This window comes from Syngnathus floridae, chromosome 3 (genome assembly GCF_059516105.1).
Source record: "Syngnathus floridae isolate MCC-2025c chromosome 3, RoL_Sflo_1.0, whole genome shotgun sequence".
Lineage (NCBI taxonomy): Eukaryota > Metazoa > Chordata > Actinopteri > Syngnathiformes > Syngnathidae > Syngnathus > Syngnathus floridae.
In genome coordinates this window covers 19,571,735-19,586,009 of record NC_142415.1, presented here as the reverse complement: position 1 = coordinate 19,586,009, position 14,275 = coordinate 19,571,735, and the positions used below count along the sequence as shown (strand labels likewise).

General features: G+C 47.4%; 1 long non-coding RNA gene across 2 annotated transcripts in view; it reads left to right on the top strand.

Moving 5' to 3' along the window:
- Window positions 1-14,275, top strand: part of LOC148400978 (uncharacterized) — a 71,499-nt gene that overhangs the window by 41,787 nt on the left and 15,437 nt on the right. The window lies entirely within an intron of this gene.

The window sequence follows — 14,275 nt, the reverse complement described above, 5'->3', positions numbered from 1 at the left end:
CTAACTAAGTCAGCATGGCGTGGCGGCCTGAGCACAGCAGGGGTGTCTTCAAAGTCAGATGAAATGATGTAACCCCCCTTAATTAGTACTTGCTTAGTTTGTTTGTTCATTATCGGTCAAAAGGCAGTGCTCCTGCTACATTTCATGTGAATTAGTGCCACCCACAGGACGGGAGTGGAACAGCATCACAATTCTTCCAGAAAACAAGTTTGTTCGACACGTGTGGACTTGTTAGCGGATGTCTCCGCTCCACCGAATAGTCGTCCCGATGTGTGTGACTTTTCCAAGTTTTGGGATTGAGATGAAATCCAGATCGTCTTCATTTGGAAGCTTGATTTGGACACGAGCAACAAACGTGAACGTCACAGAATCCGACAGGCCGTATAAAAGAAGTTTCCCGGGGCGGCGCGCTGTAGCTTGGCTCGGCTCGCCTCCATCCATCACCGTGTGTATTCACAGCTGCTCGGCTTGGCTTGCCGCTAAATTAACAAGCTTTAAAAACAAGCTTGACTTTTGATTTTCGTCTGCGTGTCTGGGAATTGTCCTCACGCTTTCGTACGTCTCAAGTCATGGACTGTTCCACTATACCTGCTGGTAATTGGATACTGCTGCTGCTTTTACGTGCGTGTGTGTGTATGTGGGGGGGGGGTTGATTGATCGATGAGGCGTCCCTTGTCCATTTATTTCCCACCTATTCGGAGCTGGTTAAATTTTGGAAAAATGAGAGCGCGCGGGAAAAAAGAGAGATGGCGGCAGATTACACCGAGGTGAGCTCGTACATCTCAAAACGACAAAGGCGCCGTGAATTGTCTGTGAACATTAAGTTATCTAAATGAAAATCAATAGTGTGTGCGGGTGTGTGGGGTGTTCAGTGCACAAGGGCAGTGGCCAGTATGGAAGGACAAGCAACGTGCTTGCACTATATACATATGGTGCTACTTGTGAAAAAAATAACATTCTTTTTTTTTTTTTTGCCATTTGGTTATTTTGTCAGGCTGGGACAGATTAATCGCATTTCCACTCATTTGAATGGGGAGGGATGATTTGTTTCCAAGACACAGCTGTATAATTGAACGGTAAAGTGTTTGAGCAAATCATCTTATCAGCTTCATGCTGGCAGATAACGTGAAATAATCATTTGTCATTCACGACAGCGCTTCCAAGTTTTTGTGAGACTTGTGAAAATGTCGGTCAAATTCGACTGATGCCACTTGAGTCTTTCTGTCCTTAATCTGACACTTTGCCACCTCGATGAAGCAGTCGGAATCCCAGTCAAGGACGTGATCCTTTTCTGTCTCCACAATGAAAAAACGACGAATTAGCATATTATCATACGTGCTCACGCGAGTCCCAGCGCATCATTCCGGCTCGGTGCCCACTGGAGAAATCTTTCCAGAGTTCACGCTCCAGCAGGCCCTCACTTGTCAGCGCTTGCGGGATCATCCCATCGCACCGGCAATTATCCCGACCCAAGCGCCGCAACCGTCGGGTCGGCCGACACGTCGCTGGTGGCTAGCGTCCCACCCAAAGGTGCCTTACAAATTCAATGATTGCAATTTTGGTTTGAAGCAGCCGTTTATTTTTGGCCAATTCAAAGACAAACCTCTTGATGGGATTTGTTCCGATTTTTACCAAATTGGAAAAACCAGACAAATGGACACATCTAGAATTGAAAGGTAAATTCTGAGCATGGCAGCAAATTTCAATTTGCTATTTATTTCTTATTTTATATACATTATATATGATATATTTTTGTTTTATTACTATTTCTTTTATTATTCTAATTGATCAAAGTCGGTCGTAGGTGCTGGACGCAAGAAAAATGCAAGGGGTGCGCTCAGCCGGTCTGGTTCTGAGTCCATGTTGTACCCGCCCCTGCTAAACAATGAGGTGAAGCGTGTAGTTAAGGTAGGATACAAATGTTGGGGGCTCCCCCCCCCCCTCCCCTCCTGGCCTGTTTTCAAGAAGACATAGTTGCTATTGCGCCGGCGAGTTGCACCTCGTAATGTTCTCCCGTTGGATGGAGAGGGCAAAGGCAAGGACGGGAATTTCTCCATTGCTGAGGCAGTCAGGCAGAGCGGCAGAATAAATCAGATGTTCTCTGGGGACCAAAGCCCGCTAAAGCCCCACCCCCAACTTGGGAATGGGAGGAGAGGAGGAGGCCCAATAATGGCCGCCTGGCTTTCACACCGGCGCACCCCTCCGATGACCGTACGCGGTCAAAGTGGTCATTAGGCGGCGAACCCGAGGGACGGCGACAAGGGCGAGTTGCGGTGCACCGGGGAGGACAAACGGCCGTTTGCTTTTTGGCAGAATTTGCGTCCTTAACTCATTCACTACCATTGACGGCTAGCGACGTCATAGTTCCATTTTTACCTGGGCGAATTAATCAAATGGCCAACGAGTGCAACTTTTTTTTCGTGGGTAAATCCTCAGCTCTCTTGGCATATTCCGTATAAATGAAGTTAAAAAAAAAAGATTGCCCATTCTGAGCAGACATTTTCCTTGATTTTTTGTGCTGTTTGATTCTGATTCTGACTTCACGATTGCAGCATGCACACACATAATATTTGTATATGTTATTTAAACGGCGTCTGATTTTCCTAACCTCGTGATGCAAGTTGCAGCAATTTACATTTTCAAAGGCGTTAGCCTTAGCGTAGCGTCCACACACATTAGCTTAGCCCGTTGCTCGCTCCCGGCCATTTGAGCATCTCTTACGAAAGGGAAGAATTGAAGTAATTCGATGTACTTGTCAGACAAAACACAGTCAAACATAAAAACGGCACGACGTAAAGCTTTCCCACATTGAAGAATGCCCCTTAATCAAAGCGTCGCCTTAATGACGAGTCCCAAGAAAAGTTTGTGCCCTCGGCTGGAATCAAATTTGCGCTCGACTTGCCGCGCTGAATTTTCTACTGGTGGGTGGCCACGCTTTAGTAGACACGTCTCTCTCTTTTGGGCATTTCGATTGCGTGCCGCGTGTCGTTTGGTGGCGTTTGCCGGCCTCCTGGCTGGCTGGCTGACTTGATTGGAGCCAATGAGTGACTTGTTCCCCAAAGAGGGATGAAAGGTACAGCTGGCCCGCAGGACGCCTTCACTAATCCTCCCAATGATGTCTGCGGCCACTGACGTTTACCAGACGCACACACACACAATCCATTTTTATTGTATTTGGGTTTGCAGCCGTGTGTTTCCTGGCGTCTCACACATACACACACGCAGACTTGAGAACCAGAATCCATATTATCGAGCGGCCGGTGTCACCACAATTATTCTTTTGAAACCGCCATTGAAAACAAATTACATCTGCACTGCTTTTTTTTTTTCCCGCCGCTTGAGCAATGCTCAGCTGGCCGCTCCTTTGCCGTCCGTGTTAGCGACCCGACGCTAACGACCGCTCGGAGAAGTTGTGTCGTAGAAGCAAAAGGTCTGAGAGAAGTTGCTAAGGGGGAGAAAGGAGTCATTCGAGGAGATGTTTCAGCAATATCGTAGAAATTTAAATGCGAGTAAAATGCACTTATGCTAATGTATTACTGCTGGACAATTTCAAATCATTCGTTGGTGAGGGGCCGTCAGGAAACATATCTGAAATCCGACACGTGTCAGTCAAGGTTGTATCAAGTCATATTTGCAGTCGCACGTGGGCGTTCATGTTCAGCGGGATGATTCATGGTGCGCCCGCTGTTCTTATTGATTACGGAGTGAAGCCCAGGGCAGCCCGATTACTGCGCCGCCACCGCCGTAACCTCGTTAGTCCGTCTAACGGCATTAGCGTGGCGCGCTGGCTATCGGCGGCCACCCGCCGGCAACATGTGACGACAACAACAAACATCCGGCCGGACGAGTAATGAATCCAGGAGGGCGCCGTCGGCCGTGCGAGTGGGTCGGGCGGGCCCCAAAAAGTGTGCAAACGCCAAGTTCGGACTATTAAGAAAAGCAATAACATGGCCGCTCGGGCCAAAAGCCCGCAGCCGCCTCATATGAAGCATTGATTTTACTGTCGCGCCGCGCCACGATAACCATTCGTTCTACACGCACGCACGTGCACGCACAAGAAGGTTTTTTTTTAACAGGAAAGAAGCAAACAAGCACAATTCTTCCTAGCGAGCTTTTTTAATCACACCTTCCATTTTTTTACATGTCATTGTGGGTGGAGCGACCTTTGGTGACTTGCCCGGTTTTAATTCACGAGTGAAAGCACTAAGTTTAAAAAAAAAGTAAAAAATTGGTGTCCATATCTATGATGAGAGGACCCACAAAAAACGCCATTTTTATTTCAAGCGTTCGTTTTTGGTCCATATTTGGAGCGATTTTGTCGGCCTGCATTGAAAGCACCCACAGGAGACTTTTGATATGCGGGTGGAGCAAGACTTGATGACTCGCCCCAAAAATTGTTCATTGGTAGTCCCCTTGGATTGTGTTTTTCCAGCGCATGCCCAAAAGTGAATCTAATTGATCGCTTCTGTCCTGATCAGGGAGATCAGGCTGCAGAAAAAGTGCAGATTGACTTTGGGGGAAGATCATTTATTTTCGGGTTGCCGCCGTGCTCCAGCGGCGGTGGCGGCGGCGGGCTCCTTGAAAGAAGCCGCTCGTCAGCGTGAAAAGAACATGACCTTTAAGTTGGAATCAGCATGTTTGCTGGTGCATACGCTGTCTGTCGACGAGAAGGTTCACTGGGCCGTCAGGAAAGAAGAAAAGAATCGAAAGTGTAATTCACTCACGGGCTGCGTTTGTTTGAAGCGTTGAACTTTAATGCCACGCGCAGGAGAAATTACATTTGTACGCTCCGAACGTTTCCCTTTTTGATGTCACGCCGGCTGAGCTGCGAGAAGTGACAGCTAATGTGCAAATAAACATTTACATACATCGCGTCTCGGAGGTGGAAGAAAATGGCCACACGGCAACATGAAATTTCGTAGGGTTGTTTATCACGACCAGACCCACCAAAACGTCATTTTGATTTGAAGCTGAAATCAAAAAAGTGGCTCCACACTATCATTTTTTTTAAACTAAGCAAATTTGGTAGTCGTGAGTAACCCCACAAAAAAAGTCCCAAAGCCTGAAAAGACAGGAAATCCGCCATTTCTGTGTCAAGCTGCCATTTTAGTACATAAAGTCGGAGTGAAATTAGCACAGTGTGAGCAGATAGGATTAAACCCCCCCCAAAAAAAATACCTGTGAACGACACGCCAACTCTCGCCTCACGTCGGCCTTGTCGCGGCGTGTATCTCGACATTCCGTGCCACGCCGTAATTGTCGGGGTACGTCACGGCGGATTTTTGAAAAGGTTAGTGCGTTGCCAGCTGGGCCGAGGGCGCTCTTGTCGGTGTAAGAACAGACGCTCCGGGCGAAGCCTTGGGCTGCCCTCGGGGCGCACGCGTGTGCGTACCTGACACGCACGCACACAATCACAGGCCGGGCGGGCGGCTCACAGCAGCCTTGTTTATACACGCCACCTTCTGATCAATGTCGTGTGCTGTTATGCCACACGCCGCCTTAACTGTTGTGCACACATACAAATAAGTACAAATAATTGTGGGGGGGTTAGGGTTAGGGTTACCATTCAAAGTTTCAATTAGATTAGAATTCAATCAAGATAATCCTACCTTTTCAGTGACCTTTGTAAAGTAAGAGATTCTTTTATCCATGTCGTGTTCCTTTTTTTTTTTTGCTGTTGCTTATTGCGATCCAGTCAAGAGGATGTTAACTAATTCACTGCCGACCTTTGACCTCTATAACCGTCAGTGGCACTTAATGAGTTCACGTGAAGTCGGTCTACACGTGTTGCTTCACTATTTGTGTTCAAATATACGTTGATTGCAGGAATTTAATGTCGCTCTGCTCACACAATGCTCCGATAACACGGCCTTGTTGGTCATTCGGAAAAAAAGGCGCGCTTAACCCGCAGCGACTTGGCTGGAGAGCGGGCGGGCGGGCAAGTACGAAACTAGCTGTTAGGTGAAGCTAAACACTCATTACTGGGCTCCCTCACATAATTATGATTATGAGTGATTATTTTTTCATGTTGTCGAGTGTCAGCGTGCTTAACAAGAAGGCCCCCCCCCTCCCCTCCCCGCTCATTATCGCCGGCAGACTGACGCTCTCGCTGCAGGTCCTGTTTTAATCTCTCGCCCCGAGGTGTCATTACGCCTGTCAAGTGGGCGACGCACGCTGAGCTCTTATGTATGCACATATGCAAAGTGGACTCATTGTGCATATTTATGGATTCTGGGGATAGGGATGGATGGATGGATGGATGGATGGATGGATGGATATATATATATGGCCATATATTGGACGCTTATGTATGAACGTCTCAAATGGAACGCCCCCGTCCGACCGAGGTCGTAAAGCTTTTAATTTGACTTTTTCTTTGCAAAGTCGGGAATAACCTTAGCCGCCACGCAAAATCATTCCGAGATGCACGCAGATACGGGATAGCAGGAAGGAACCGGAGAAGAAGGGCTCCGATGAAGGCGGCACATGTCACGTCCAATCAGGCGCCGGCGCCGTGGAGGCTTACAGTATTGGCCCTTTTGTCGGGCCCACTCGGCCTTGTCCCGCGCTCCGCCACTGTGACGGCGGGCCGGATCATTTTGGACAGCGTCATTAAATAGCATGTCATTAGCCGTTACGCAGCGTTGGCTCGCTACCTCCGCTTCATTTCCGTCAGATAGATATGGCAGAAATATTTGCATCTTGTACTTTATGTATGCAAAGAAAGTGTTTGGCGCCAATTGACCACCTGTATGTATATCATCCAAATTATTAAATTAGATGTTAATATAATATATTCTATTTTATAAATTAGTATAAAATAATTGCATATCATTAAATTGCTGCCATGTTGTATTATTAATCGTTCTTTGTGGGGATGACGAATATGCACCTGTGCTAAGTCGCTTAAAACAGTCAACGTGATTGGTCAGCCCGTGTCTCTGATGTTTCCGCGTTGTTTTAAATAGGCATAGCTCAGGAATCCCGAAAGCGGTCCGTGCCGTGAAATAGTCCGGGGACGTATGGAGACGTCGATCATGTGTTTGCGGCGGGAAAGGGGGCGCCGGTGCGGAAACAGGATTGGGGCGGGCGGGGGGGGATGAGAGACACAATTGACATTACATTTGCGAGGGTGAGGAGGGGGGGGTTGACTTTGACTGCGGCGCACGGGGGCTGTTAGCTTCTCTTTAAGGCCGTGTTTGTCACGGTGAGGAGGCGGGATAGGTGAAGGCTCCCCGCCGGGACCGTCGGCGAGCCGAGCGGCTAAATTGAAGGTTTATTTGTCCAATTGGCTGTCAAGGTCGGCTCGTCGGCCGGCTGTCCTGAGCCGGCTCACAAAATGCCAAAATCCGGACGAATTGTTTAAAAAAAAAAAAAAAACGTGCGTAGTCGTAGAAGCGTTAAGGGAGGGAAGGAAATCAATGACCTTTGCTTTGCGTCAAAGCTTCCAGCTGCCAGCAACGCTTAAGGTGCTCCTTACTGGTCATTATGGCCGCCCGCTCGCCTTTCACAACAACTGACACCAAACAGCAATTACCTACCTCAACACTTGCACTGCCTCCGACCAGTTGCGTGCAGATGTTGCATTCACACACCAGCACGGTCCAAATTCTATTTGAACTGCAACCGCCGCAGCACATGCACTTGCTGCTCGGATGCGGCTCGGATCTTCTATGTTTCTCGCCACAATCTGCACCAATCAGAAATTGCTTTCAGAACCACCTGACAAGTCCCGGCACTTTCAAAGTAACTCCTGCTGAGGATTCCTGAGGCTGTCCTGCACTTTGGAAGTTCATCAGTTAATTACGTACGCACACACACACATTTCATTTATGTGTGTGTGTGTGTTAGAAGCAGTCCCTCCGGCTGATCAATAGTAAACCTCTGAACCTTGTTGTGGCTTCCAAGATGAGCTCCTCTCGAGAGAGCGCGAGAGCAAATCGGGAGCTACTCCATTGATTTGTGTGCGTGTGTGTGTGTGTGTTTGTGCGTGCGGGAGCGAGACACAAACAAGGCAATTATTCACAGCATGTCCCTGTTAGAGAATTTAGATAGTCCACTCTGTGAGTGGATCATTGACTCGCCAGCTTGTAAATATGCTTAACTCTTTACCTGCCGATTCTTGAATGAGATTCTGCTGTGCGCACACACACACACACACACACACACACACACACACACACAAAGTGATGGCGTTCCTGCAAAGCACCCTGAACACATGAAGCGCTCTTTTGCAACAAGTTAATATTTTAGGAAGAAAAAATATATATACTATATATATATTTTTTTTTAGTCAAGGAAAGTAATTTGTGATAATAATTGCGCCGCAGCTATCATCTTATGAGGAAAGAAAAATATTCTTCTGTGGTAAGGAAAACAAAGTTCAAGCTATATGAGAAAAAGGTTATGTAGTAAGTATGAATTCATTATTTTGCAAAAATTAAAATGAATTTATATAAACATTCCTCCTCGGAAATGTTTCACTGACATCTTTAGTTTGAAAATGTGCACGCTTCATCTCCTCGGGATGCGTTGAGGAGGAGGAGGTGAGGATGAAGAGGCAAAGGCGGGCTCGGTGGAAGGCTGAGGAGGGAGGGAGGGAGGGAGGGAAGAGTAAACAGCCGGTAATTAAGAGCAGAATATTCGCCATCTTTGCACTTTTCCGACCACTTCTGAAGATTCCTTTTTTTTTTTTTTTACACCTCCTTTTCCTTCCTGCAAAACACACACACACACATTGCACACACATACGCACTCCCTAATAATTTTTGCTCGTCAGCCACTCGGAGTCACCTCGGCCAGCCGTGTGTGTGCGTGCGTGCGTCGCAGAGGCCCTTAACGTCTTTAGCGCCAATTAGGAGAAAGGCCGAAAGTGCGAGAGCCCTAACGAACACGGAAGAATCTCTTTAGAATGAGCACGATTCGTTTGTTGGGAGTTGGAGATGAAGGTGAGGTGCATACCACATTTGGAATCGGACTTTTAGCTGCCGTTCTGGACTAGTGGTCTAGTCTAGTTCCCGACACCAAATTGAGAAAAAACGTCCTCGGTTGCCCTAGCGCCGTCCGCTAAAGCCGCTAAGCTAATCTTGGGACATTGAACTTTTTCCATTGAGCGCACGTGCCAAACGATGGGCGAGAAGTCGAAAATTCTCCCGTGCGATAACGAGGCTTTATTTCCTTCCCGCGTTTATCCAAGCCGTAAAGCAACATGTGGTCAGCGTGTGCGTTTTCCCATCCATCGGCGTGGCGCTTTCCTCGGCACGGTGCGCCTTCCCGACGGGGGGGCCGAGGTAGAAATATTTGCCGTCCCCGCGGTGCGCCGGCCGCGGTATTAAAGCCGTATTTCGCGTGGCGGCTGGCAGATAGATGGCGCGTCTTAAACAATATGAACTACGTGTTAAGAAATAAATTGCTTACACCACCGGAATTCTTACAGGAACACTTCAATCCGGACCCCCAAGACCCCGCACATCATTATTTCTCGCACATTTTCCCCCGTGCGAGCAGACACGGGGTACTGATTGTAATAAAACACTCGGGCTGGGAGGGAGGCGGGTGACAGCCAGGCGCTTGTACGCCATTCGTCTTCTTCATTTACGCTCCAGGATTTCTCGGCTTCGGCGGCGGCTCTAATCGACGCGGCCTCAAAAAAAAAAGTCCATTTGAGGAGTTTGCGGGTGCGTCCCTCAGTGAGAAGCGTCGCCACCCCGTGACAGTTAAGTTACGGCCTCGCTCGGAGGCCCGGAGCAGGCTTTGATACAAGCCTGCGTGTTTTCTCGCCATCCGGGCGTAAATCCACTCAATGAGCGACAAACCTGGTGGACTTATTAAACAGCAGCTTCCATTTTTTTCCTCACTATTTGAAGACACGGAGTTACGTGGCCACCCACGCTGGCCTGAGGAGCTTTAGTGCTACCAAATAAAAGCGTCCATGTCGAGCGGGAAGCAGAGTCGGGAAGGTTCCCCGTTGGATTTCGTCATCGTTAGAAACAAGGGCAATATGCCACAAAGTGTCGCCTCGTCGCCAGCGCGGCGGTTTCGCGTCCGACTTCGGGCCAACGTAAAGTCCAAGCCACAGAATTTAAGTTTGAGACGGCATTTGAGCTTTGTGGCCCAAAGTCAGACTTGAAATCCCAGTCAATCGGGTTGTCAATCCCCGACTGAGAAGCCGAGATTTCCCACGGGCCGCAAACGCAGCAAGACACGAGTGTCAGGCAGGGGCTGTTTGGGAGCATAAGTTCTTGTTTTGTTTTGAATCTTCCCAGGAGAGGTGACAGACAGACAGAAAGCAGCGAAATGAATCAAAGCAGCGCCTTGCGGTGGCTTCCCGCCTCCAAAACACCGCCGTCCTTTTCTTCTTCTTGTCTTTTTTTGAGACGCTTTGTGTGTCGCATCTCATCACGGTTGTTGTACTCGCTTCAGCTCTTTATCTGACGCCCATGAAAGGACCATGAAGAGGAACAACAAGGTGCTACCTTGTCTTTATTTTTTCTCCTCGGCTGCCAAAATTAAACAAGCTTTAGCCGCATTCACGCAGACACAAAAAGGACACCAGGCTCGGCTGCCGCTTGACGTGGACGCCCACTCGGCGCCGCTGACTGATGTGGAACGCCATCCAGCGTGTCCCCGACGCTTTTCCGCCCTGCCACTTAGCCCAAATCCCTCGACGGGCGGCGTTATGCCGGCTGTCAGCAGCGAACAACGGCGTTCCTCCTCGCCTGCTCTTTCCCATCGCCGCTGACGGCGGGCGTTGTGTAACGCCGGCTGTCGACGAAAGTCGTTTGGAGAATGAAAACCGACGCTAGCTGACAAAGTGGCTAAATTCTCAGCGACTTCATCTGTAAGAATGAAAAGAGCGTCGACGTCGCTGCCCAGCGTCGGTCGGCCCTGACAGAATAAAAGTCCGAACCTATTCGGACAGATGAGACCTTCTTCCGCGTCTGGCAGAAAAAGACTCCACGGGCTCTCGAGCTAAAATAAAGATAGGCGGGCCATGGTTGATCAATCATCTCTTCATTGGGAAAAAATGGCTAATCGTAGCAGCAATCGTAGTTTTACCTGGAATCGATAGCGAAAGAAGTGCCATGTTGGCTTTTTATTTTTTTTTCTAAAGCTGCCAGGACCCCATGGAGTATTAGTGATATAAATCTCCTGTCTGCTCGCTCCATCATATGATCTTGGAGAGGCTGCGTTTAGATGTTGACGCTTGCTGACAGCTGACTGATGGGCAGGGAGGCCGCATCCATCGCGAAGCCGCGGATAACAAGCTCCGAGAATGACGGCACGCCGGGTGCCACAGGTAGCGAGCAGCCCATTGACAGCAGGCGGGTGTTGTTGTTTTTTTTTTTTGGGTTCAGCCTCGACGGCTCCGTCTTTTAGGGGCTTCCTTCGGCTACGATTGAGAAGTCACTTGCTTGGATCTGCTTCGGTGACGTCTAAAGCCAAAATGAAACATTTCAAAGACCAGTTTAATCCAATTTAAGACCTGCCATTCAAACAAAAAATAATAATAAACAGAAAATGTTTTCATCTGAAGCGGAGATCGCTGCCATTTTATTTGTCGGAACAAACTTGATTTGTTTTGTGAAATGGCTCTGGAAGGAAACCGAAGACAAGTAAAAAATCTTTTCCGCCTTTTCGCAAAGCTTCACGTGAACACCGGCGATCCGTAGTGTTCAATTGTGACAAAACATGAAGTAGTCATCACGGTGTTTAGCATTGTGCGCATACGGAGGGAAGCAAAGCGTTCAAATGCGTCCAGACAAGGCATGGTGCGGCGCCTTTAGCTTGGAAGAAATCAATTTGGAGAAAACATTGACCCCGGCGGAAGATTAGAGACGTAAACGGGGCGAAGAAGGATATGCATAATCCTCTTTTTCATTCCCGTCTTTTTTTTCCCCTCCTTCCGCCCGCTTGTGTCTTTTGAATGCTAATTCCTTTCTGCGGCGGCACACCGGAGCGCACAATAGATAATCTGTATGCTAATAGCGCCGCTCCCGCTCAACTTAACACAGAAATGTGTCACAAAGTCGCTCGCAAGACACAACGGAGCGGCGGGCGGCGAGCCGAGCGTGGCGTCAACTTCCGGAGACTAATGGCCCAAATTATACGTGCTAATAATTCATGCCGAGTGGATGGCCTCTGCGGGCCCGAGGGACCCGCTTCGGCAGACGGAGCTAATATTTGAATGCAAAAAAAAGTATAGGTGGGATTGAAGCACCAGAAAATGGGAGATCGTTTTTTTTAAAGGGTTAAAACCAGGCAATGTTTAAACAAATAACTTTGACTGACTTTATACCTTGAAAGTCAAATGTCGACTCACATTGATCTTTGGGATGGCTACCATCTTGTACGAACACATTTTTTGACCCCGAGCGCCAAACTATTCCAACAGCAAAGCGTGAGGATATTGTTGTTTTCACTCAACTTTATTTCTGCGTAAAATGTAAGATATGTGGAAAAGCCTAAAAAGGACAAGTTGGCAAGAAAAAGAGAGTGCATAGCAAAAAAAAAAAAGAGAATGAAATAGATCCCAATTAAACATGCGCTTTGATCATCGCGACCAATCAGAGGAGAGGCAAAGTAAAGACGTTGTTTTGATTGTAGTCTACATTTAGAAGTGCTGCGTGTGTGCCTTGCGCTTCCTCTGCAGCCTCTCGGCTTCACTAACTTCATCACATTCAAACGCCAAATGACTTAAAGGAGGAAGAGGGGGTAAGGAAAGTGCGTGCGGGAGGGGTTGGGGAGCGAGCGAGCGGGTCGCAGCCACCATCTACAAAGCCCATTTTGTTAATTAGCCGCTGCCACATCAGCGTTTTTTTTTTTCCCCCCACCCCCCTCATAAAACCTTTTGGATACGCCTCATCGCAGGAAGATGTGCCGCTAAAGGCAAGCACCTTCCCAGTGGGAATTCTGCCCCCGTGTACGGCCGGAGCAATTGAGTCGGTCGCGCGCTGCCTCACTTTGAAAAAGCTGAGATCAAATCATCAAAATGATAAATCATAATAAACATAAAATAAAAACAATTTAATTATAACCCTAACCCTAACTCTAACCCTAACCCTAACCCTCTTGAGTGCAGTGTGGTGCATGCAAGGAGTGCACACGTACTTTAAGATACAATCAAAGAAGATCAGTCCATCTTTAAAACGACATCAAATTACATCTCTCTATGGTTATCATCACCCCCGGAAGTCAATGCTAATTGTCTATTCACCTGTCAAAAGTATTTGACATTGACTGCTAGCATTACCACTGGAAATAATTCCTCACGTCACAACAAACAAACAAACCTACAGCGAGGTGCGCAGAGGTGCATTGTGGGAAACAGGTGGCGCCAGGCGCTAAACAACGTGACGGCGTGAGAGTTAATTAGCCGAAGAGCGCTAATTGCCAGCAATCATTTGTGTGATTACAGGCACGCTTAAACAGTCACACGTACACACATTTTGTGAGTGTCAATGTAAACGCAAGAGAGCGCTATTAACTTCAAATCCACAAATGACAAATGATCCGTGAAACCAAGAGACTCTTATGAACGTAAGTTCTTCAAAATTTTATCAAAAGTAGACTTGAGGCAGTACAATCATCAAAATATTGTTGAAGGAATTCCTTTCTAACAGCGACTTCATCTCTTTGAGTATCAAAGTATGACTAATCAACAATTCTCTTGGCGTTCTTGTAATGAACATTTGATATCAACTTGTGCTTCTTCATCATGAAGGCATTTCCCAACATATAGCATACATACGTGTATATATAATTATGATTAATAAGAAAGAATAGGCATGATGTGTTGACACGCGTGCACGCTTGCGTGTCATCTATAATTCATGCAAACATGTTTTGAAATGATGAAAACATGTTTTGAGACCTCAAGTGGATGATGGGGGAGGAAAGGCGTTTTGATAATCATATTTCATATTTGTCCAGTATTTTCTACTGGTGGTTGTATGGAAAATGTTTCTTGGCGCACAAAACAACTCATTAAACTATTTGACGTGATGCAAGTGAAATAACGGACAAATTATCACACTTTTGGAAATTCCGACAAAGAAATATCCCCGTTTTGCTGTAAATACAAAATGGCTGCCTCATCCTGGTATTTTAGCTCACGTGTCTCTCTGGTGTATTGCGACGACAATAGTGAGGCTCTCGCAAGTGGCATTGGCGCTAAAAACGGTTTGAGGGGGCAAAAATGGGCCCTTTGTAAAAAAAGGGGGAAAAATGACACAAATTGACACATTTGGGAACAGAAAAGAAACATCCGAAAATG